The following is a 25,983-nucleotide window of genomic DNA, read 5'->3' as shown; positions in this document are numbered from 1 at the left end:
GTTGCTGGCTGGTTTTCTGGGGTGGACTCCAGACCTGCCCTGCAAGGTAGCTTTGTCTCATACCCTGTGTCCTGAGCAGACCTTAGATTTGTGTCACAGACACATTTCCAGCTTCCTTTCCTGTCCAGGCTCCCTGGGAGGATCCTGCACTTGACTCTTTATTTCACCTTTTTTGGGACTATCGATGGGCCCCATCACAACCACTAGACTAGACCCATTCAGACAGTGTGGGGCTGCACTCATGTTACTCTCATTTCCCAGCTTGGAGATGCGCTGCTCTTGCTGCTCCCTGATGAGTGGCCTTCTTTATGATTCAAGAGCAGTAAGTATGCAATGCAGCAGGAGAGCTCCCAGCTAGCCTTCCTTTAGATGAGGTCTGGCCCCTCTGTGGCCTTGTCCCATGTTCCCTGCTCAAGAAAAACAGGGTCTACTCTCACATCTCACTGCTACACATGGTACAACTCTGTTCAGGGGTCTTGAACCAAAGTTGAAGACCTTCTCAGGCCCATGAACATGGGCTTTCAAGGGGCTGGGGACAAGTCCATTACTGATTCTACCTGGTTTTGCACCTGTATAAGCAGTTCCTGCTTCAACACGTAATCTTTTTGTTTTACTTAGGTGCAGAACTCTTTAATCTGCTGTGTGACTTTGTGCAGATTCAAAACAGCCTCCCTGTCCCCATTTGTTAGTGGAAGGGATAGACTTTCCGTGATGTAGTGCCAAATTTATCTAGAATTTGAAATATTCTTCTAGATGAGATGCTGTGTTCTGTAATCCTCAAGGAGAACATAATTTCTTTGGGGATATATATAAATACACTGGTACTTGGAAAAAAAAAATCAGTATTTCTAAATGAAACAGTTGAACATCTAGCCTGTATTCCAGTTTCTGTTGTTGTTATTGTTTTTTAGAAGCATATACTCACAGTAAATTCATACCAAATTTCTCAGAAAATTTGACAGAAGAGTACTTGAAAAAAGGCTTCAGCATTATTGGTGACTAGCTAACATGAGTTGACAATAGCAAATGACTGTGGTGAAATACTGACATTTCCTTAGTCCTGCCTCTTCCTCTTTCTGGGGTGTTGGTTCTGAGAGCCCTTACTAGCCAATCGTTTTACCACATTGCTAAAATTAATCTCCAGATTGATGCAAATTTAATCGCAGAATTCTACTTTTATGGAGAATAGTAGCCACTGGAAATAAGGAAATCTTGCTTACCTCTATCCTATGACATGAATGTTAATAAACTCTAACCCAGGTTGGTGTCAGGGGCACGGAAATATAGGTCAGAACTGTGATGTATATGATCAACTATAGAATTTAAACACTAAGTTCTCGTTAATCTCAATTACAATTATTTAGCTAAATCCCCGTATCCTTTCAAAAATATGCCATGTTCTACTACTAATTTTGTCACATTCATACATAGTGACATATTTTGTAAAACTACTTTCATAAATGAACAAAACCCCAAAGTGCCATACTGATGAATACCAGTAAAAACTTAGAAGACAACCTGATTAGATTTCCTGTGGTAGAAGTATATTATCAAACAAAATACAGGTTTTGAAATGCAACACCCCAAAAGAAATACAGTAGGCTGAAAATTCCCATAATGAGAAATCCATGAGCCTAAATATTTGGTGTTTCTGATTTGCTCACTTCCTCAGGTTAATGTTTCTTCAACATGTTTCCAATTTTTTTTTTTTTTTTTTTTTTAGCTGAATTGGTAGTTGTACTTTCAAAGGTGATGATTTGCAAATGATGATTTCCAGCCTACTGTATTCTGTGTATGGCAGAATGTCCATCAAGATGTCTGTAGGTGACATTAGTAGTGCAATCATTCAAAATGCAGCCTGACAGCATTTCAGTCAATTCACTTTTCAACACTAGACATCAAATATACATTGCAAACCCAGCACCTGCTCTACTTGTAGTGTGACATCAAATAGGTTAGCCTCGGGTCCTAAGACAGAGGCTGTCTCTTGAACTGCTACATTAAGAAGTGACTTTGGCGATGATACTCTTGGAGATTAACACTCCACCAAAACTGGCTCTCAACTGACAATACATTCCCTTTACTCCTTGTGTTTCTCTCAGCACAGCCCACAGGAGCTCTGTGTCTGCTAGATGAGTCAGCTGCAGAGTCCAGCTCTTAACCTCATACTGTAGAGATTCACATTTACAGCAAAGGTGCAAGGAGAATGGGCAGCCTTACATTTATAAAAACTTGCCTCAGGTCTGAGCTCCTTGCAGTCAGGTGCCTCCCTTTAGTAACAGCTGCACTGCAGTACCCCTACAGGCACCTTAGAGGGGCAAATTTTGCAACTCTTCATGCTGTCTTGGTGGGTGTATCAAGACCTGCCTTTTAAAACAGCAGAGGAAGCACTAGGATAATATCCAGGTCTTGTTACACTGCTTTTGAGATGAAGAGGTCTAGCTTCTGCTGTCTTGGGACTTTTTTGTCTTTTGCTAAGCATCAAGAACAGGTCAGTTAACAGTGCCCATGTAAGTTCTCATTTCACTTTTGTACTTTGGGCTGAAGTAAGGTCTACTCCTTGACTCACAACAACCTATAGTGTGTCTGCTGGGTCTTCTGATCAGATCCATAATTCCCTTTAAGTGAAGGGACAATTAGCTACAGTCAAACACCATGGAGGTGCCAGAGAAAGCAGGGAGGCACTGGATTTGCCCAGCATTTCAAGTTCAGAGAAATAAAAAGGTATGCCAGCACTCATAAACCTTAGAAGGACGGTGTGAATCCCTACTTCTGTTCTGTTTGCTATGAGGCTTTGGTGCTGATGGCATGGATCAGGAGGATGAACAGCTGGGAGATGAATCAGACAAAACAGTACTGGGAAGGCATTGTCAGCTGGTTGTAACTGTGGCGTACTCAAGGGCATGCAGAGCACTGTGCAGCACAGGTGCAGTGAGGGGACCCTAGGAGACAGCAGTGGGGACCCAGGTGTGACAGGTTTATAAGGAGAGAGTTTTAATGTGGCCTATTTACCACATGCCTCACCACCACCCCTACTAGTGCTGTAGAAGATGTGATCTTTTATGCCTACAGGGACAACACCTGGTTCAGTCCTGATTTAATTCCAGGCACTAGGCAGGATGGTGCTGATCACATTAGCACACTGATCTGACAGTCAGGGATTGCAGGTTCACGTTTCTTATATGGGGTAATGTCTTCCTCACATCATGCACAGTGAAACAGTTAACAGCTGGTCTCACCATTAGCTCTGAGCCCCAGCAGGCAGGAGATTTGTGTCCCCTCACTCTGCAGGAACCGCCTGCAATCACATTGCTGGAGCTCCACAGAGGGCACTGCCCTGGTTACCGCTGCCACTCTTGCTGAGAGACACTCCACATCAGGAATGGAAGTGCAGCAGGAGATACACATCCCACGTGACACAAAAGAGGTCAATGTAGGGCCCAAAAACCTTCACGGATGAATCAAACAGCTGAGTAGAAAAAGCTGTCATAAATATTTGCAGTCCTAGCAGAGTTAATGGAGGAAGCAGAACGCTGTCTTAGAAGATGATGCAGTAGAAGCAGTATATGGACAGACTTCCAGAAAGGTAGGAAACTGTATAGAGGTGGGAGAGATTATTCAGAGCTGCTTAACTCAGTGTCCTTGGGCTGGAGGGATGCTTTTCTCTCTGGGGAGTGACTGAAACTCTTCCCAGAGGAACTGTTGGGCTCTGGAGATAGACAGATCGGATGCTGGTAAATCCCAGGTTAGGGTGAGGTCCCTGCAGGTCTGCTCAGGCTGCTCTTTGGGACATTCAGCTGGCTGGTGCACTGTCAACATGCACACTCACAGATGGTAAAAGGACTTACAAGCCAGCCTGAGTGGTTGCTGGGGACACAGACGTGCTTTGAAGATTGCTTTGGTATTTATGTGAAACGACTGCTTTTTATTAAGAAGTGTTGAAACGAATAATAAATATTTATAAATTACTTCAGTGTATTAAAATGTTGACATAACACAAACAAATATTTCTTAGGAAAGTGAATAAATACATAAAGCTACATTACTTTGTAAATGAATTAATTAGTATTTATTACAGGAAATTACAATCAATTATTAAGCATTATGATGGCTTGCTTGGAGAATGGATATATTATTTTTCACTATTATTAATAATTCCAATTACCATCTTTAAATAGTGGTGATTTCCCCCACACATCCCAGGGCATTAATTTTTATACAGCATCTAAAATACACTTAGTGGTTTTGTTTTGGGTAGCTTTGTCGTACACAATAAATAGTTGAAAATAAAGTTAATTTCCTAGTTGCTAAGTGGAAATAGAAGTTCTGGGTGTCCCTTAATCAGGTATGGCCTAGCTTGGGAGAGCTGGTTTATATTGTGCAATAAGAAATGTATTTCTCCAAAGTTTTCTGCATCAAGAGGCCAGGTTTCCCCCTGCTACTGATTTTTATGTTCTTTCTGCCATGAGACAAGAGTTTGTGTGTTCAAAAGCCTGCTGCCCTTACACCTACTGTATTAAATTGGTCTAACAAAACATATTGCCTCAAAAGTGTCCGTAGATTAAGATGGTCTCACTCTTGGACATATAATTATCCCTGATGCTAACCTGGTTGGCCCTACTACAGTGTACAGTAAATCTCCAGCAATTAGACCTACTACACAATATTCAGAAAATCTATTTTCAGGTATCTTCATTTGTCAAGCAGATATGTAACCTGATTGTAGTTTTTTGGCTTGTCACCACAGGTCTTCACATCCACATATCTGTGCTCTGGTTCTCTTCCCAAGTGCCTTCCTCTAGCACATCTACCCCCTGATCTACTTCTGACTTCTTAGCTACCTGACTGATGTGTACTGTGCTTGGGACACACAAACTCTCATATAGAGAGGAGCATTTTAATTTCTCAATTACCACAATTAATGTTGCACCCAATATCTTGGTAGACATGGGAGAGCCTGGCCAACTGTACCTTTGACCACCCCACCCTCTCCTATGGTACTGCAGCATCCCCTGAACTCCAGCTGTCCTTACAGTCTCCCACAGGCCCCCTGCTGATGGGAGCAATGGCAGCTAGGAGTTGCTGCCATTCCTTCAGTGCCCAGGCAATCAGCTTACAACCACTAGCCAAAGTGAATGAAGGCGCTAATGAGGACACCTGAATTGATTTGGTGGTGATATTCAGCTCTTGAACCAATCACTGGACTATAAAAGCAGTGAGGTGGATTAACAGAATATTTTGCTTAATACTGAGGAGCAGAGGTATTGTCTGTGCATGGTAGGGTTGCTTTATGGTACCTCGTAAAGTGCTTTAGGCTAGAGCAAAGTATAATTATTTTAGTTTTACTAGAAGTGGGATTTAAAAATACATGTAATTAAATTTTTACACATTCTTCTGTGAGTTGCTAAATAACTTCAGTGCTACTAAATGGATAGATTGTGGATGTTGTGAATAACCTTGGCTATCTGGAGGGGGGTGAGGGAAGGGGTATTATAGTACAGCCCTTTTTAGCTGCCTCAAATTTTTTCTTGTATTTTCAACACAAGGAAATGAACGAATTCTTCATGAGAGTTGCTGGATGGACAACAGCTGTTTATCTTCACAAGTGCTGGAGGAACAGTAGTAGATTTCCCTGCCTTGCTTCACTTCCTAGGCTGGTCCCTTGTGTGTGTCTTGCACATAAGGAGCTCTGTTTGATCGCTACCCTTCTTTTTGTTGAGACTGTCCAAGGTAAGTGTTTGCTTCATAGAGGTTTTTTTTCCTCTTTTTCTCTCATTAGGAGTGGTTAGCTATTGAGTAGGTATGCCCAGGTCAGCTGACAGAGATTGAAGAATGCTGATCTGATGTTAATAGCTTATATTACCAATAAGCGTTCAATTTTACAATGCTACCTGAACAGTCATTTTACATTGAAGTATTTTCTAAGCAGGAATATAAAAAAAAATTGCCTGGAATTTGCTATATAAGGTTGTGTGATAAATATGCATTGATTCAGCAGAACTGTTATTTTATGAAATCAGTTATTGTCGTGCTTTTAGTTCTGATGCATTTACAGTAAGGTTTTCCTTCTAGCAGGGCTTGACTGAGATGGGATCCTTTGCCTTCCATTGTAACAATTAAATATTTATTTTTATTTTTTCCCACATTTTAAACAGTAATTTCTTGTTGCAAAGCACTTTGATATGCTCTGCTCAGATGGAAGACATTATAGAAGAATTCTGTTCCTGTCAGAATTGAGTGAATGCTAAAAAACATAAGTAATAATTCAAATTTAGAAATAACTTAAGCTGGATTTGTGCTGTGTTGCTCAATGCAGTAGTGTTTGAAAGACTTGGTCACAAACTGGAATCCTGCTGTGCTAGAAGCTGTATTGACACTGGACAAAAAGGTAGCCACTGCTCTGAAGTGCTTTCAGTTTTCCCACAAACACTTAAGCAATTTAGTTGGATGTTCAGTTTGTTTGCTTGCTTTGGTACTTGCTTGGCTTTTTTGTTTTCTTCTTTCCTGAATGATAATGAATATTTATAGTGAATGCACATGTTGTTTTAATTGTCTAGAATACAGCTAGGTGTTGTTATCTGAAGGCTTCATGCACTGAAGTTAAGGAAAACCCTTCCCTTCTCGGCTCTGCAGCAAGTTCTCTGTTCTTTGACTATCTTCCTTCATGTTCTTAAACTTATGTACAAAAACCATAGTAAATCTGAATGAGGCCAAGTGGCACTGACCAGTGACTAGAAGAAGTCTATTTTAAAATGGACATAGCCATCCTCAACCTGTTCTAGGCAATCATTACCTGACCTCCAGAACCAGAACTACAGAATGTGGCATTTTCAAATAAGGCAAGAAAGTTGTGGCTGTTTCACTGCCAAGACTTACCTGGTGTGGATAATTGCTCTGTGACATTGGAGGCAAAACCAGAAAATCAAAGTCATCAGTGGTAGTCCAGAAGGGGCTAAGCCTGCTCTGCTGGGACTGTTCAGCTTCACAAAAATATTGTATCCCCAGCATTCATCTATCTGGTAAACCAGATCTGAAGGTCATTTAAGGTCTGGAGCAGATAGAAGTTTTCCTATTTGCTTTGGGGGCAGAACTGGGTCTTAAATGATCTAAGACTTTCCTTTCCCCAGAAAGGGGCCTCCATTCACTTGCATAATTATTTGGTGTGAATTAAATTTAAACTATGTAGCCAGATAATAAATTTAAAACAGTTTAATTTGGTTTTCCTATCAACAGTGCATTAGCTGAGGCCTGTGGGATTCACAAGGGGAAAAGGGTATGTGTCTACACACGTGTATGTAATATGTGTGTGTGTGTGTAATATATATAGTAGTGAAGCTTAAATTGTAGCTTTGAGTACTTTTGATATTAATTTGATCAGTGTATTAATGTAAATAACTCCATATAATTTTTCTATGATGCATAATGAGAGAAACACCTCTTTGCAGACGTATTTTATGTAATGAAAATATGAAATCTAAACAATTTAAGAATTCTAAAGTTGTTTTTTCAGAATATGAATAGCAAAGGTCAAAGGTGCTAGATGTATGCCTTTTCTCATCTCGTTATAGTGTTAAATACTGACAAGGTAACTGAGTAAATTATTTAAGTATATACTCAGTACTAATTATTCTATGCTGTGGTTCAGTGGATTCAGAAATTTAATTCTGCTGAATAGGTCTTTACTTGCAAAAGGTATACATTTCATTGGGTAGTGCTGTATTTCCTTTATGACCTGAAAATTACCCAGTGTTAGATAATGTTTCAATCCCCTAATAAGTCTTTTGCACTAACTTATTTATTTGATGTTTTTCTGTCAATATATTAAATCTTTTGTCAGCTCTGTTAGCTACCAAGGTACATCTAGATAGTCATAAAGGCCTCTGGTAGCCCCACAGTCTTTTGTAATTAAAATGGTTTGGGTTTAGTGACTTGTAAGTAGCTATAGTGGCCCTAAGCATGCAAAGAAAACAGAGAAAATGAAGCATCAGGGTGACAGCTCAGGGGGAGTGGTAGTGAAATCATCCAATGGATTAGGGAACATGGATGGGGAAAATTTAATATTGGTAGCATTGGATGTATTACACTTGTATGTATAGTTGATTCTAGTTGGTTGAACGTCTGATACAGTCAGTATCACATCTGCAGGTGGAATCAGAGAGGCAAAACAGTATGTGCTTGGACCTGAGGATCTTGCACTACAAAATGTGTGTGTTATGGCCAAAGGTGACAGTAAGGGAAGGAAAAGGAGGTAATGCTGCTTCTGTTGTCACTTGACAATTTACTTCTCTGTCTTAATTATATATATGTCTGTGAGAGCAGCTTTGATAAATACTGGACTGAAAATAAGCAGAGGAGGCTTGAGGGTGCCTATGGACTAGAGGAAAAAAAAGTGACAACTGTGATTTCCACTTGCATGAAAAAAGCAGTGATATCTTTTATAAAGTGCTGTGTAATGCAAAAGGGCCAAACTAAGGCAGAAGGGTCAGTTCGACAGCTGGTGTGAGCCAGCATGGCTCATTGACTTTAGTGGAACTGACCTTCTTGCTACCAGCTAAGGCCCCACATGCTACTCAGGTATTAGGACAATGTGTTTGATGTGCGCTTTGATTATATGTTAAATTGCATGAGTCATTACTCAGAGTGCAGAAGAAAGTTGTGGTTTCAAAAATCACTCGTTTCCCCATGAAAATTAACTCAAATGCTTGCCCTAAGAGTCCTGGAATAAAGTTAAGAAAGCATCAGAAGCCACAGATCTCTCCCTGAGGAAATTTATAGGAGGGAACTGACACAAAAGGGTGAAGCATATTCATGACGTTAGGGTCAATCTCATTCACTTTGTCTTGGACCAAGCTATGTTTCCACCTGTTGCTTTCTATGCCTGTGAATTCTCCAAAACTACTGTAAGTATAAACCACATCCATTTTGGTCTGCAAGCAGTATTTCAGCCTTTTAGGCTTGGGGATACTTGGTCTGCTTATTAATTTTGTGCTTTAGGTGAATTCGTACAGATGGTGAGATAGGGCAAGAAGATTTATGTTTAGATTTATCGAGGGGACCCTATTTTTCCCCTCCTGGCTGACATCAATAGGGTTGCGTGGTCTATTCACTCCATCAGAAAGTGTACCCTGAGAAAGTACAGAGAAGGCCCTGATTGCAATCCTGCCTTTGAACAGGTCACAGCTCCATTGTTCTGGAACAATAAAGGTTTTATAAACAAAGTCTGACTAGAAAGATTGTGAGTTATGACACTACAAAGAGCCTTGCTGAAAGCAAAACAAGGCAAAAAAGAAACAGGGTAAGGCGTAGAAAAACGCGTATAAACATTAAGTTAAATCCCAGGTCTTGAGTGAGACACTGATCCATTGATGTCAGAGGAACTGGGCTACCTTACAGCAGTGCTGAAGCTGGTCTCTTAGTGCTTACACCACACAGCATATATGCTGTATAGTTACAGTGAAAATAAATGTGTAGGCACACAAGTACTTAAAAGCCTGATTACTACTGACTTCAAAGGGATTGCTTGCATGCATCAAGATAGGCATATACTTGGGCTTCTTGTTGGGGACTTGAAAGAAGCTGTGGATGATGCCATTCTACTTGCATTACCTATTGCAGTCATCTTGTGTCACCTTAAGTTACTGTCCTGGTTTTGGCTGGGACAGAGTTAATTTTCTTCCTAGTAGCTGGTATAGTGTTGTGTTCTGGATTTAGTATGAGAATAATGTTGATAACACACAGATGTTTTTTGTTGTTGCTAAGTAGTATTTATACTCACTCAAGGATTTTTCAGCTTCTCATGCCCTGCCAGCAAGAAGGCTGGAGGGGCACAAGAAATTGGGAGGGGACACAGCCAGGACAGCTGACCCAAACTGGCCAAATGAATATTCCATACTATATGACATCATGCCCAGTATATGAACTGTGGGGAGTTGGCCAGGAGGGGCAGATCACTGCTCAGGAACTGGGTGAGCATTGGTCAGCAGGTGGTGAGCAATTGCATTGTGCATCACTTGTCTTTCTTGGGTTTTATTTCACTTTCTTGTTGTTATCTTCCTTTTCATTACAGTTATTATTATTGTAATAATTTTTATTTTATTTCAATTATTAAACTGTTCTTATCTCAACCCCCCAAGTTTTACTTTTTTTTCATTACCAATTCTTCTCCCCATCCTACTGGGGGGGGCAGGGGGGGGAGGAGGAGTGAGTGAGCAGCTGCGTGGTGCTTAGTTGTCAGTTGGGGTTAAACCATGACAGTTACTATTTCCAATGACCATCTGTTGTCTTTCATCATAAATTTAGCATGGCCTCTACAAACTCTCCCATTGGCAAGGCTTGCTACAGTTACTTGTGGTGGTAACTTCTGTGGAAGAATTTTTGCAGTACTGGAACTTACTCCTTTGAAGCATGACTGTCTGTTCACTACATGACGTGCAGTACCTGGTGTAACAGGTGCCTTGTGGGTGTAAAGCAACACAAGTGAGTAATTGGTGCCAGTCTTGGTTGGGGTGGCACAAGTGAAGGATGCTCTGGAAATACATAACACAAAAGGAAGCCTCTTGAATTCAAACAGCTGATGTGTTGAAGGCATTCAGACTTGTATATATTTGAAATTAAAAATAATTTCACTACGGTAATCTGGTTAATTTGTCCTTTGTGCACAAACATTTGCATGGTCTCTTTATCTAGTTATATTTCAGTAGAGCAGAAATTATCAGCATTTCAATACATCCCACCGAACCCAAGAAACTTTCCCTCTTCAGAGCTGTTCTGTAAATGTAAAATATTTTTTCTTACCTCTTGGAACTGTAGGTCTCTGAAAAAGTAAACTCATATCACTTTGTTATATGAGCTGCTAAAGTTTTTAATTTTGGTTGCTGGTGCCCAGAGGACGAGTAATCGGTTATTAAGCTAATCAGCCTTATGTTGTAGTGCATCAGTTTGATGAGGTTAGTGTTAAAAATCTGGTATAAGTATTTGCAACCTTCCTGTGTTAGTGGAATGTAATACTTTTTCATGCGAAGATCAATTTAACAAGCAGATTTAATCCGACACTGGGGGGAGAGGAGGAGGGTGTCAGGGCAGAAGGGATTGAAGCTCTCTGTGCTAGACTTCCACCTCTGTAGCTATGGCAAGCAATTTTTACCAAATGAAAGGTTCAGCATTTATTTCAGTAAAGCAGGTGGTCAAAGTGCAAGGCTATAACAATTTAGAAGTTGCCACTTTTTTGCTCTTTTTTAATGCGTCTGTAAAGAGCATCCAAGAAGGCTGTGTGCAACTATTAGAAGCATTATAATTAACTAGCTCTCATTTGTTAATAAGTGGATAACAAAAGAGTAAAACACTTGGTATTTTCTTTTGCTTTTTAACTAAATTAACTAAATTTTAAATGGGTCTTGAATAAGTATTGAAATAGTATGTGATGTCTGTTTACTAAATGTGCCAAGCAAGTGCAAGACAAAAAGCAGGGAACTTGGATAGGACTGAAAAATAATTATTATACAGAAAATACTGCAGTTCAAGCTTCTAGCTAGGTGAGGCCCAGAGTTGCTTGGGATTACATTAGTTCCAGTGAGAATGTGTTCACTGCTTTTATCAAGCAACTAGATGCCAGAGTTTCTGCATCAGGCTTGTTTGAGGTGGGGAGTGGGGGCCATCCAGGTTTATCAAGCTGAATTTTGTATTCTGCAGCCTTAATCAGTCTGAAGCTAATTAGCAGCCTCTACACAATAAGGCCACAAGTCATTAATCATAGGAGATGAGAGCAGTCAGCCCCCCATCCTCGACATTTCAAGAAAAGTTTTCTCTCGCCCTTTTTTTTTTTTGTGATAGGGCTTCAAAAGTCGCAAGATTGCTTTTCATGGTCAATAGTGTGTGAAGTATAAGCCATGTCTTGATGTGACAGACAAGGGAGCACTGTTCAAGGGCCCATTGGACTTTTTTTTTTTTTTTTAATGCTGTCCTCTAATAGAATGGAGTCAACTGATGACTTTATTTGCTTTGAGTTGAAGCATAGTTCAGCCGGGAATAAAAAAAAAAGTTTTAACAAGTATGATTTTTGTTAAAGGGAAGTTTGAATTTTTTACAAAGCTGCTTAGTTCTTTTTAAAAGTTACAATCCTTTCTTATGCGCAGCTAATGAGGAATGAAAGTCCTTTCACATGCCTAATACAGTTTAGTACAGTGTGTCTTGAAATCTAATGCTAACAGCCACAGACTAAGCACTAGGAAACCCTTACAGGGAAAAAAAAACTTCTTCAGGCTATTGATCAAACTTCTTCCAAACAATTTGGAGTGGTAAATTTAAATAACAAGTTTGTTCTCTTAAATGACACTGAGAATTTGATTATGCATTAGATTTTATTCTATTCTATTTTCTATGTGCAGATATCTGTATTACTCCTACAATAAAGGGATAAACATCTAGAATAACTAGGTATGTTAATGGAAACATTTTCTGTAAAGGACATTCTGCTTCCTGTATCTTTCTGAGTCTAATTTTTTCTTTTTTGGGGTGTGTGTGTGATATCTGTATGCCTGATACATGTCTCTAGCAGGTCTTACTCCTTAGTTGTCCATATTGTGTCCCTACACTTGTTGATAATATCACTGTGTCAGGCTAAGATTATTACAGTATTGCAGCCATTTAGAGCTTCTGTCTGGGACAGTCGGGAAGAGGTGATTTTATAAGTAACAAAGATGTTCATACAGTCTTCTTTTATTAATCACTGAATTTCCAGTATAAGCAAAACTGTTTCTTTGTAGGACAGGTTTTAGAAAGATTTCTTGAAGACCTAAGCATATCTCTCAAGGCCTCCTGGTTATCATATTGGCCTCTATGGACTTTGCTGTTTTACTTCAGGGACTGCAGTAACATTGAAAGTGGCTAATGGGCTTTTCTCTGTTCAACTCTCCAGGAGTTCCTTGTTTGAGCAGGCACTATACCAAACTCTACATCCATCCCTGTGCACTGCAGACTGGGGGTGGCTTTTAGCAGGTGTTAGCTTGAGCAGCAAAGCTGTGTGGTGACATAGTACTGCAAAGCACTGCAAGCAGCCTAGACACACTGAGATTTATTGCTCCTTGATAAGCAGTTCCAGTTGTGCTTTGATTTGCTGATTTGCCTTGTTTGGGGAGTCCAAATAATGTTGAAACCCTGTTTGGTTTGGGGTTTTTGTTGTTGTTGTTTTGGTTTGTTTTCCTGTTATCAGTCTTTGAGATAAAACCAGTGAAAGTGAGGAAAGAAAAGTTATAATTAGGAGGCTCAAACAAATGAAATCAGAGCTCTGTCTCCAGAAGCTCAGCAAGCAGCTATCTATACCTGTATGTTGCTGGTTTTATTTGTCTGGATCACCAACGGACTTTGTCCTTTGACCACTGTTCTGATACAGTAAGAATGATGTCTCCAACCTGTTTCACATCTTGTGCCTATTCTGGGATCCAGAAGTGTGTGGGGATCATCAGATGACCACTCCGGGTGATGGCAGGGAGGAGATTACCCCAGTCATAAGACTAGGGTTGAAAAGCTAACTCTAGATAAGACTTCAGAGAGAGGAGGCCTGTGTTTTGGTGCCTGAGTGGTATACCTTTATTTTGATATGTTGTTTTGCCCTGGGAGAAGGGTTGGGAAGCCTTGTTAAGCGTCACCTTTTCACTGTATTTTTGGTTCCTAACACTGCACCCCTCCCACCCCCCCCCCCCCCCACCCCCCCGCATACTGCCATGCCCACTCCTTGCTTTCCAATTCTCCGTTTTGAAATGTGAACCCAGTGATGTTCCAGTTCACACCAAGCTTTCCGTGCTGGCCTGAGTGGGCCTGGCAACTAGGCATCCATAACAAAAAAGAAACTTCAGCAAAACAAAAAAAGCCTAGGAGCACCAAAATAGCTGTTACATTACTCCTGTTGTATCAGTGAAGTGGTGCACGTTTTGAAAAGTTTCCCTCGTGTATATCTTTAAACCATAGACGATAGCACTGGTTATGGTCTATTGTATCAACTCATACATTTCAAAGAGATGGCATTTTCTTTCTTTTCCTCTATTTGTAATACTGGGGGAAAAAATATGACATGCATCCACACAAAAAAATTTGTAATGAAATCACATTAAGGATTTGACTAAGCCCACACAAGCAGAGAGTTAAGACTGATATTCTGTCATTACCTCAGCTCATTACATCTTGGGTTTTTTCACTTGTGTAGTCCATAAGATCACCTGCTGTCTGGTGAATCCTGTACTACCTGGAAACAAAGGGAAGTGTTATGCTGTAGCTTTACCTTTGAAATTTCCTTGCTTTGCCAACTTTCCTCAGTGTTACCATAAAACAGTTTTTGGTGACTTATATGTATTAATGGCATTAATTAAACTATCAGCACAGCTGAATGGGGGAAAATGTGTCTTCTGAACTTGTTTCTTGAATAGGAGTAAACGCCTCATTAATCTTAAGCATCAAACCAAGAACACTGTGTTTGTTAGATAGAATAATAAATGACTTTACAGGAAATACACAATAGCAGATGCTGGAATGCATCCATTCATTAGTCACTGTGCATAAATATCCCCTTATTTCCATGAAGGGACATTTAATGGAGGGCCAGTCTGACAAACATGCACAAGCTTTCACTCACTCACTGAGAAAATGGAAGGGAGAAAATGTCATACAAATTTGCCTACTGAACACAAAGCATCACATACCTTATCATGTGTGGTTTTTCTCTTCCTTGCCTATCTTTCATCAAATTGAAATGTGCATTAGCAAAGGCACAACTGTTGGACAGGTTTTCGAAGCCCAAAAGGCATTATAGTTATTTCTGCCTCTTGGTTACAAAGTCTGTTTCACTAGTGTGTCATCTTGGAGACAATCACCAACTTCACTCATATTAATGTGGACTCAAAGTCCAGTTTGGTGTCCAGTAAAGTCAAAGGAAGGCTATTTGCTTCAGAACCTTACAGGAAAATAATGTTGGGCTTGTTTTTTAATCAGTGTCTCCCAAGATACAAAGAAACAAGCTTGTTTCAGTGAACAATGGTGTAGTAAAAAAAAAACCAAACCACCAAACACAAAAAAAGTTCCCCACCCTAACACGCCTGCTTTCTGTCGACTTTTGTAAACTTGTATGTATTTTCTAGTCTTGAAACATAACTGAGCCAATGAAGCACCTCTGGCAAACAGGTAAATCTGCAGTTGTTAAAAAAAAAAAAAAGTAAAGCCTGTATAGTAATTGTGTGGAGGGGAAAGCAAAACAGTTGGTCAGAAGTCCTGTTTTTCTCGGATTGTTGATTCAATGCACAAGAATCTTAGATGTATTACAGGAATGCCTAAATAATTTGCTTGGTATGCTCCCTTGTTTTTCAATGCATGCCTTAATGAAATTTGACTAAAGGGGTTACATTTTACCATAATAGTTCTTAGAAAATGTTAACAGAGCATTTGGATGTCCTTTTGTGTTTGAGGTCTATCTGGTTTCTAAGGCTAAATTGACCAGAAAGAGAAGAAAACCTTGATTTATGAAACAAATTTTTAAGCTGGTGATTGCATTGTGTACCAAAGGTATCTGTGTGCTGTAATAGCACCCATCTCACTCACGAAATCAGAAATCTTCCATCTAAGCATGCAGGTACCTTTTGTTGATGTAGTCTTCACTGGTGTTGTAGTGTTTCATGCTAGAATACTAATCAGGGTGCTTGGCTTTTAGCCTGCACAGGCTCAGCCACGTAACATAAAGGAGGACAAAGTTTAATTTCTTATACTGGAAGTTTCTGAGTAAGTATGGATTTGAAAAACTGCTCTGCATGATTTGGTGAATCTTCTCATCTGAATTGAGAGTTTGGCAACACTTTATGGTATTGTCATATCAAACATTTTTGAGCAAAAAATTCAAGCTGGGTACTGTGGTAACTTGGGAGGTACTGCTTATTTTTTTACTGGCCTAAATTCGCAGTCTGCTCAGAAATCCTACTTGGATGAACAAGCATCAGTTTGCTTACAGAATTAGAGCCATAGGTCAGCAGTGAGTTATTAACAGAGTCAACGGAGGCCAAGTTTTGTTTAGAAGTAATACATAATGATGATAGCAGCCTAAATTTTCAGAGGTGACCAGTGGTTTTTGAAATTGAAAATACCAAAGAGCTTGGTGTTCTTGGACATCTGTGCTCTGAGAACCAGTCCCACTTCAGTTGGTCACAGAAATTACTGCTAGACTAATAGTTCACTAATAATGACAGACAATATTAATACTTTATGAGGTGAGATGCAAATTCAAGTTTCTAACTAATTTTTCACCATTAAGGACCCCAGGGCAACCTCACTGGAGAACTAAAGCATTTTTCCTTTTGTGATTGTCAGATTTCCTTTTGGAGTAGCTTACATTTTTCCTGCATTACATTCCTGGTATGGTTTCATGTGGGTAGGTACACCAGTACTGGAATTGAAGTGTTAACATCCCTTAAATTATGTCCCATCCGTGTGCTGTAATTATATTTCTATCCTAGGAGCAGCTACATTCCTATTAAATATATACAACACTAAAATGAATTACACCAAATGTAACCATCTTAATATCGATTAGGCAGGTATGCAGATAATAAAACACAGCATCACCCTCTTCTCCCAAGGGGTCATACTGTGCAATGGTAGTGGATCATTTCCACTGTCGGTCCCAACAGGTCAACCATAGCTGGAGCCAGAAAACTCCTTTAGGACGAGAAGGGCAGAGTCATTCTTTACAACTGGAATGCTGGGTGGGAATCCTCTGGACTCCATCTGGAACAGTTTTGACCAAACAAAGGCCCCAGATCCACTCACAGTGCAGTCGGTGGGAATACTGCCACAGCATTCCTTGGGAGCAACATTAGGCTTCGATTATGGTCACAGCAAGAGAGTAGTATATGTACAGCTGCCAAAAAATATTAGCAAATAATTCTAGAAATGTTTGTCTCTGCTTTCCTTTCTTTTTGTTTTTCTTTAAGGCAACTAACAGAAACCGCTTTCGCCTGTCAGGAATGAGAATTAAAATAAAATTTAAGGCCCAAGCTCCATCTGCTTCCCAAGAGAGACAGGTCAGGAAACTCATGGCTTTCAAAGTGCTTTGAGTCACTGTCCCCTCTTCCAAATGCAGGGTTGTGCAAGGGCTTTGACAGTCACTGGTGTTGCCCCCAGCCCTCCTGGGAAAGCACAGCATTGCTGAGTGCATCCTGCCTTGGCCTTTCTCCCTCCTAGCCACAAGGGTCTACGCTGGGACTGTTCAAGTTTTTCTTTTACAGCCAGGTATACCGTTGGAGCAAGCTCAGCAAAATAATGGTATAAGATGTGAAGAGCAGGGGCCAGATTGTGGTCCTGAGTCTCCAAAGGGCCAGAGAGCAGTGGCACCTTTCAGATAGCCCTTTCCCCACTAAGGGCATTCTCCTCATGCGCTTCATGCATCTGCTCTATGTTCTGTGCATTGGCTCTGTCTGTGTCTTTTTTTATTAGCATTGCATAGCATGTGTGCTCAGAACAGCTTTCTTATGTTATAATCTTGATGAACTAGCTTTGCAAATCAGAATAACCTTAACCAGGAGGAGACGATAAAGCAGACTTTTTCGGTGATGAATTCTTCCTTGCCTGAAACAATTAAATGTTTGGGCAGACCCTAGACCTTTTGGGCTGCTGAGTGGAGTAGAAATTAAAATATAATACAGTGGGAAGAACCAACTGCAGAAGAGTTTTCCTTAAAACACAGTGTGGACAGATTTAATTCCTTGAGATTAATTTTAAAGGAAAAATGGCATCAATTATGTTGTATAACTTCCTACAGTTATGTGGTGTTTACAAACATTGAAGTCTTATGCTCCTGAAGTCAACAGGTTTTTGTTATCATTAACTGCAGTGAGGTACAGTAGGATTTTTCAAATGCTTTGTCTAGAGACCTCCATAGTTATTCCTTTCCCGTGAGGCCTTTTAGAAAGGACTATAACATAGATTTTCCTTCTTCATAAGAATTAATTCAAGAGAGTCAGAGATGCCTCTTTGTAAATGTTCTGGCTGTATAATCCAGGCTTTAATGCTGACCACAGTGTGAGAGTTGAAGCCTGGAATGCTTTGTATTTGTCCCATGATGTTTCTTCCATAAGCTACAAAGAAGAGGCCTTCTCCAAAATGAAAAAATTTGAGAGTATGGTCCTGGTAGTCTAAAGGCAGGTCAGATAGTCAGTAAGGTATGAGAAAAAGCCAAAAGCCAAAATGAATGCTGTCCATTCTTCTTACAATTGAAAATGTTCTCTATAGATAGTGCTGAAAACATAAGCATATCAATAGCTGCTGACACCAAAGAACTCATTGTAACTAGATTAAATTACTTTGGTTTCTAATTCTATAAAGACTCTTCAGAAGCATATAAAAATTAGTGAGTAATTCTAGACTGCTCAGTATCTTTGCATCATATCAGCCTAGGGAAGCAAATGTAAAACTGAATCACTCTGACTTGCTGGATTTTAGATCCACTTTGTCTTCACTTTGCAGTTGCAAAATGTGGCACAAACTTCAGAGCAATTCAAAGCATAGCTACAGCTTTCTTACAACTTAGATCATTCACTCCAGCTACTCAGAGTCAAGAGATTGCTTTGGATGTAGAAATTAGTGAATTTCATTTCATGTGTTTTGGAAATACCTTTCCAACCCCACAAAGTGGGGAACAGTACATTTTTACTCATTCCCTTCTTCTGAGTGCTTACAGAGGCAAGTACTTGCTGTCTCTTAACTGATCTGTCAATTATCTTTGCAAACACCAGGGTACTATGAAACATGGTACCACAGAAATATGTTTGTGGGGTAATGAAGAGAGAAAATCCTCAGCTGAGCTCTTTTGTCTTGTCCAGTTTGCTAGGATGCTGCAGGATACGAGGATTGTCTGGTGTCTGAGGACATCCAAGTGAACACAGATGTGCAGTCCCTGTTTGTTCAGCTTCGTATCAAGTAGATGAGAGAGACTGTGGTGGGGATATCTCTAGATGTACTTGAAGAAGGACTCCTACCCTCTACTCATGGATCTTCAGTGACTCGTTATGTGGTTCAAAACAATTGTATGACATCATATATCTTACATATATGCAAATATGCATTTCGCTGTGCATATTTGTTTTGCATAAGCAATTGGCATGCTGCTTTAGCTGTTGTATGCTCTTGCAAAGAAATGCACAAAGAATTGCAAAGCTGTGCGTGGTATGATAACAGTTGCAGGCCCTACCTATGTGTTTGCATGCAGAGTGCTGAGACTGTCAATTTAGTGTGCTACACTTTACATCTTGATCCCACTTCTGCTTTTAAGTGCATGTCTGTTGGTCCAGTTCTGCTGGTTGTCAAGCAGTGGACAAGCCGTGATCTTGCTGTGTCTGTCCACCTTTTAGAGCTGAATCCTCCCACTTCTGGCCTAGGAGCTCAAGGACTGACAATTCACACTCCTAATATGGAGTTATGAAAGATAAGGCACTCGGGTTCCACATCTTTTTCCCTCAGCTCCCAGCACAGATGCACAAACTAAGTCTGTGACTAAGCATCATTTTGACTTGAATTCAGCAAAGCACTCGCTTGAGCTTGATCTTAAGCATATGGATAATCCATTGCTATTGAGCAACTTAAATACACAATCTTTAGGGAGACTAAGCATGTGCTTGGGTGCTGAAATGAGATCTTTGGGTTTTTAAAATAAATTCATGACTAGCTATAAGTACAAACAAATGCTAACGTACATGGTTAATGATGCTCTAGCCAGAATTGCTCATCCTTGCAGCTGTACATCAGAGTGTAATTTTAATTAGAGTTTAATTATGTTTTCATTTATTTTCTTCAGCAAGTAAATTTATACCTTGCTGTAAGTTTTCTTGGGAGTATAAATTAAAGTAACATTAATAACATTATATTTGTCCTGATTTGTGTATCTACACTTATTTATCTGGGTTTTTTATTAGTCATAATGAAGTATGTTTGGAGAAATAAGGCAACTAATCTATGTACAGAAGAAAATAATGCTAGGCAATATCATTATAATAATAAGACTGTTTCTGATTTACTGAATAGAAATAATAATATCATAAATTTGTGATTAGGGTTTTTAATATATTAAAATAATTTGAGGGAAAGTTGCATAACAAGTGTTTAAGTAGGAAAAAAGTATATTTGACACTGGAGACAAAATTGTTCAAAAATGAACTTGAGATTTTTTTTTTGATCAAAAATCGTCTACTAACAGAACTTAATGTCAACCTAATTTACAATTATTTAATACTTCATTATGGAAATTATTCTCTTCTGGAAGATATTTATGGGGAAAAGTTTGATTCAAGCATTTTTGCCAATTTAGGGACATTCAGGTTGTCCAAATTTTCCTGTTGAAGTGAGCTATTTATTAGACATAGTGCCGCATATTAAATAATATAAGAATTTGTATTTCTGCTGACACATCTCTTTTAGTCCAAATGCTTTAAAGTCATTCATCAATACGTGAGAACAGTGGAAAACTGTTATGAGCCTCACTGTATACAGCAGAAACCTCAGGCATGGGGAAACAAGGTACAATGAGTTTAGATAAAGTGGCCTACAATTTGAATGATCAAATTTTTGTACACTTTACTTAAAATGTCATAAGATGTCAACTTAATCTGTACTGGACATGTATAAACTTTTCCTGCATCTTTCTTTGACTTTCTAGTCTAGCCTGTGGATTACTTCAAAGCGTTGTTTAGCCAGCATCCAGATTAGGGATGGGTGGCTCTATTGTGTTACTTTGGTTTTGTAGTTCTGAGTTACTTTGCTCTCCATGCCTGAGTCAGCTGGCCTCACTTCTCTGAGGCATCTAAAAGTTCAGAACATGTTTTCTCCTTTTGTTCTTCAAATTTTATAAATTTTTGGATGGTTGCTAATGTAGGAGGGCTGAGCGTCTTCTCAGATGCACGTCACTTAGAGAATGACAAATAAACTGTCTGCTCCTCCCACCACTCTTTAGTTTCCATATTATAAAAAATAATCTCTGGGTTCTTTTGGGTTCGTCCTCCCTACCCCGCCTTTAATTCTGGGATGCTATCTTTCTAGCCTCTCCAAAGTAGCAAGACTTTCTGTGGAGCTAGCAAGTGATTTTCTACTTTACTTCCCATATGGCAAAGTGCCTTGCACTGGGATGTAATATCTAGTTGTAGATTGCCTCTGCAGAAGGCACAGGAATCTTGTTGTGGATGTCTAATGGTGGGCAAGGTATTGAGGGATTGGAGGGGCTATGTGGTGCCAAGGACCAAGACTAATTGTTACAATTGCATTTCTGCAGACTGTTCTGAGATTAGAGCATGTCACTAAGTAATGTGGCTAGGAATAGTAAAAACATTGTTTAGGAAGGTTAGGACCAACCCAGCAACGTGCATAGTTGGTATTTACCAGGATCCTGCATAACCAGAAAGTGATGGTAGGATGGGTGATAAACCTCTACCTTGTAATGTTAGAGCTCTAACAGAGTCCTCCTTTGACCAAATTCCATGTTATATTCCTCCAGGCAGCCACAAAGTTGACTGTGCAATAAATGTGTTGCAATGATAACCTTAGACTTAGCAACAGCCTGTGTCTCCTGTAAGTGACAGAGTATTCTTTCTATTTCCCAACTTGATGAAGCCATTAAGCTTGGAGTCTCTTCAGAACAGCGTAACACAGAGAGCAGAAACAGGGTAAACCAGGTTTACAGAACTTTTGCAAATGTTTTAAACATTTTCCTTTCTAAGCCACACAAGTCTTGCCTGAGGCACCATTCCTAAAATAAAATTAGACTTCTGAAAGATTTATTGGCTGCTTTTGGAATTCAGTGTAGTCGTCTTCTGCTCATTCACATAATAAGGCAGTTGTGAAACCTTGACTCAGGGTTGAACTAAGCCCCCTTCAAAATGGGGACAAATGGGAATGTGTGGTCACACACATGCAACTTCATTGTAGTGCTGAGTCTGTATGCAGCACAGACCATGCTAGAGAAGGGCTACGCACAGCACCCCCAGCTCCCTGCCATATCCGCTCCTGCTGTATTCGCTGTGAGGACTGCTATAGTCCACAGGTGTTCATGAAACAACTGGTGCTATATAGGGAATAAGGAGTCGCAAAGGTGTGCGGAAGCAGTTCTCTGTGGTCCCTAGTGATGACTACCCTGTCCCCTAACACAGCTTGTTCTTGCATATAGTGACATTCTGATCTTTCCTATTTAATTGCCCCTGTGTTGGCTCTGCTTCGTAGTAAGGGGTGATTAGAGAGCCATGTTTCCCTGCTGTGTTAAACAGTCTTGTCGTAAGCAAAGTGCACCAAGTGCATTACATTTAGTCTTGTATACTTCACATAGGAAAAGACTACAGCAGCATTTGAGGCTTCAGTTGATTTGAGCTAAAAGACCAGAACTTCCTGCTGTACTGCCGCTCCCAACCCCACGCAATTTCAATGGCCTGTTTTGCTGAAATCAGCCCCCCTCCAGGTTGTTTACTCATCAAAACTGGTTTTGTGATATAGAGGATATGAAATGCATTTCAAAATGTGGAATAAGCTTCAAACTAGATCCAGGAAAGGGTGTGTATTTTTGCACACAGCTTCTGTGCCTAAGATGCTTTTTCACTGAAATCTTTCAATAAACACTCTGAAAAGTACTGTGTTTTTCCCCAGCAGTGCTTGTCATAAGATTGATTAGATTCAGGTGGCTTAAAGGAAGTAAAACTGTTTCTACTCTGCACCTAATTCTTTCCCTTTGTCTTCCTGTGCAAATACAAATAACTAATGCAGGCAAACAGTAAATTGCAGTGAGCAGTGGAAGTGCTAAATGGTAGCAACACTTAAAACGTTGCTGAAATTCAAAAGAGCAGCTGTTAGACATTTAAACCTATCATTCTCTTCTGCACATACATCAAATTTACTTCATAGCACTGTCATAAAAATGTATGAGAATGTAAATGCTTGAGTGACCCATTAATCTTTTGAGTAGTAAACATAAAATCTTCTTAACCCCAGTGATGATATAACCATACTTTATTTTGAATGAAGGCTTTATCATAGAAGTGAAGATGTTCTGTGTCTTCCTGTGGTGTATAAATAAGAACAAATTAATATTAAAGTCTGATGTCTATGAAAAGTGTACCATTATATTGATTGCAATATGAAGATATATGTAGTGAACAAAGCTACACTCAATTTCTGATGAGCACAGAAAATGTAATAATAAATACACAAAGAGCATAAGCTCGTTACTCATTGACAGCAATCACCAGTCTGATGCTGTTATCATTATTATTTACTAACTAACTCAATAATGAGTGTTTGTTCTTACAGAATTGTCCATAAAACCTTCCTTTTTATGTCTGTCAAGTGATAAACCTGGTTTCTAAGCTGCCTTTGTGGTGAAAAGACACCCTTAAATATTGTAACTTGTTCATATCCATGCATAGACCAGTCAACTTGTCTCTAACCAAGCAAACCTGTCCTTTATATCAAGGTGAATTTTGCTTCAGTAAGGACTAGAAAAATATATAATTTGGCTCAAATTTTGGAACATTACTATTCTTCCATTTATTACGATTCTTTCATATACCTTCATATATATATACCTTTCATATACCTTCAAATACCTACAGTTTACAATTGCCTCTTGAAGCCTTGTTTAAATGACATCTTGACTAGGCTTTAAAGACAAAAGGTATTGCTCATGAACAACAAACTGCTTTCTTGTTGCAGAGCTAGATTTAGCCTTGATATAAATAGGAGAAATTCCATTAAACTTCTGAAGTTGTCCAGTTCAAAGCATTGTGCCCACAGGGTAAAAAACTGGGAGAGTTGGAAAACTTCTATTTAAATAATCAGTTTCATCTTCCCATCCAGCCAGGATTGTTTCCAGCAGTACACTGAGATTTCTTAAGCAATGGGACTTTATGTGTGGGGAACTTAATTTATTCATAAAACATTTGAAACAAGTCCAAGTAAGCATGAGAAAATTTAGGTCTGTCAGGTTTTTAATGATATTTGGAAATAGAGGTGATTCCAATGGGGGGGGGAAAAAAAGATAAGTAAAAAAATGATAAACCAAATAGTTTAACAGATTGAGATGAATTGTATTAGTTTAACTACAGATATAAACTAGCTACCAGGCTACATACTCCATGACAGGCAAGTGTCTCTAATAAAAAAAAAAAAAAAATCCACTGTGTTCAGCATCTTGCTCTCTTCCCATTGTTCCTTGAAACTGTCTTTGAAGGACATCATATTATATTAACTTTCCCTTTGAGACAAAGCGTTTCTTGATGAACAACAAACTACAAGGTGTAGGGACCTTGATAAGTCAAAAAGATTATCTGAATCTGAAAAGCTTACCTTAACTTGAAAGGCAGGTTGCAAAAATCAAGCCATGGAACAGAAGCAATAAATGAGAAAGCAGAGTCAGCCTCGACTTTCATGTGTTTTGAGAGCTCCCTCCAAAAATGATATGAAAATCAAACCAAAATATCATTATCATGATTAATATATGTGGTAGTCTAAGTCTTGTCATCCTTCTTCTGTATTTGTATTAAAAATACCCTATTACTGCTGCACAGCTTTGGAACAAAGGTCTGGTTTTAACCAGCATCCGAGAATGAAGGAAAATCTTTGAGGAGAGTTGGGGTTGAGGGCAGTGGGCTGGGGAGGCAGACCACATACACTTCACTAGCCATCAGAGCTCAGGCTAGCATTACTTGCACCTGTACTGTAGCACAAAGTCCTACAAAATCAACTTGGAATGAGGTAAAAGGCTGTTTAGGGAAGTGGTAGAAAGGAAAGGCAAGGGAGGAAAGGAGTTTTTCTACTAGGTTTCCCAAATCTTCTCACATCCTAGACTTCCACTTTTATTTCACAGTCTGAGAGAAAGGGGAAAAAAAATCTTCCCATGCAACTCACTCTTCCTTTGCCATAGCATGGAATGTTGTTGCTCCCAGCAACGAGGTCAAAACAAATAATACTGTTCTTTATCTGTGGGCAGCAGAATCAGTTTTGCCTACAGACCTCTAACAAAACAAAAATTCATTTTTCAATATTACACTTCCTACTTTCATAAAATCTGAGTTAAGATATTTCTGAGTTTACTCACACTTTCCTGAATAACCTCCCTCTTAGTCTACTGCTTTGGCACCATGTGGTTAGTTTGGGTAAGAACTAAAGAAAAAATGGTTACATGCTATGTTGAGTGTACATATAAAAGTGTTGGACAGATGGCATTATTGTGAGACAAATTTTATAGAAAAATATCTACTCATTGTGACTTCCAGTCTTCCCAAAAGCGTTCAAGTGTACTTAATAGTATTGCAGTGTTCATGGTGGATCTAACTACATTCCTGGGGAAATTCCCACAGATCCTTCACTTTTTGAATAAGCTCGCATGACTCATAGCACCTGCAGGATACGGCTGAGATATGTTAGAACACCTGCCAGTGAGGTTAGGGACAACTTGAACATACTTGATGAGATACTGTGAGGTCTAAGCCATGAATAAGACGTCTCTGAGATTAAGACCACAATACATGAAGGAAATGCAAAAGATTGGGCCTTAAGACAGGACAGGCTCTAGCCATAGCAATGCTGATACAGGCATTTAAGAGAAGCAGTTCTGCCCTGTTTATCAACTTTGTCCTTTGATTAAAAAAAAGGTTTCTCACTCTGGCTGAGAGTGCTATTGCAGTCCTTGAGAGCTCAAGTAAAAGTAATGCTCTTGCTGGAAAGACACTCGTGAGTTCAACCATGTATTCATTAACCAAAAGCAAAGAACTGCAGATAACAAAACAGATCTGGGCCAACAAGATCATATTAATAAATGACAAAGCTGTCTGAGTTTTGATACCAATCTTTCACACATACTGTAATTGAGACTGAGGTTTGATAGCCAATGTATTCATGAGCCTCCACCTGGGCATGTCAGAACTTGCATGATCTTTTGTGTAGGCTTCTGTGATGTGTATTTATTGAAGACATGCATATTCT

At 39.4% G+C, this 25,983-nt stretch overlaps 1 long non-coding RNA gene across 3 annotated transcripts in view; it reads right to left on the bottom strand.

Annotated features, from left to right (window-relative positions):
• Positions 1-25,983, bottom strand: part of LOC141925853 (uncharacterized) — a 156,788-nt gene that overhangs the window by 75,018 nt on the left and 55,787 nt on the right. For all 3 annotated transcript variants that reach the window (XR_012623963.1, XR_012623965.1, XR_012623964.1), the window contains exon 4: positions 14,160-14,236. This is a non-coding gene — a long non-coding RNA (uncharacterized LOC141925853). The remainder of the gene's footprint in view (positions 1-14,159; positions 14,237-25,983) is intronic.

This window comes from Strix aluco, chromosome 7 (assembly GCF_031877795.1).
Source record: "Strix aluco isolate bStrAlu1 chromosome 7, bStrAlu1.hap1, whole genome shotgun sequence".
NCBI classification, from domain to species: domain Eukaryota; kingdom Metazoa; phylum Chordata; class Aves; order Strigiformes; family Strigidae; genus Strix; species Strix aluco.
The sequence above is the reverse complement of the archived record's forward strand: the minus strand, read 5'-3'. Positions and strand labels throughout refer to the sequence as shown.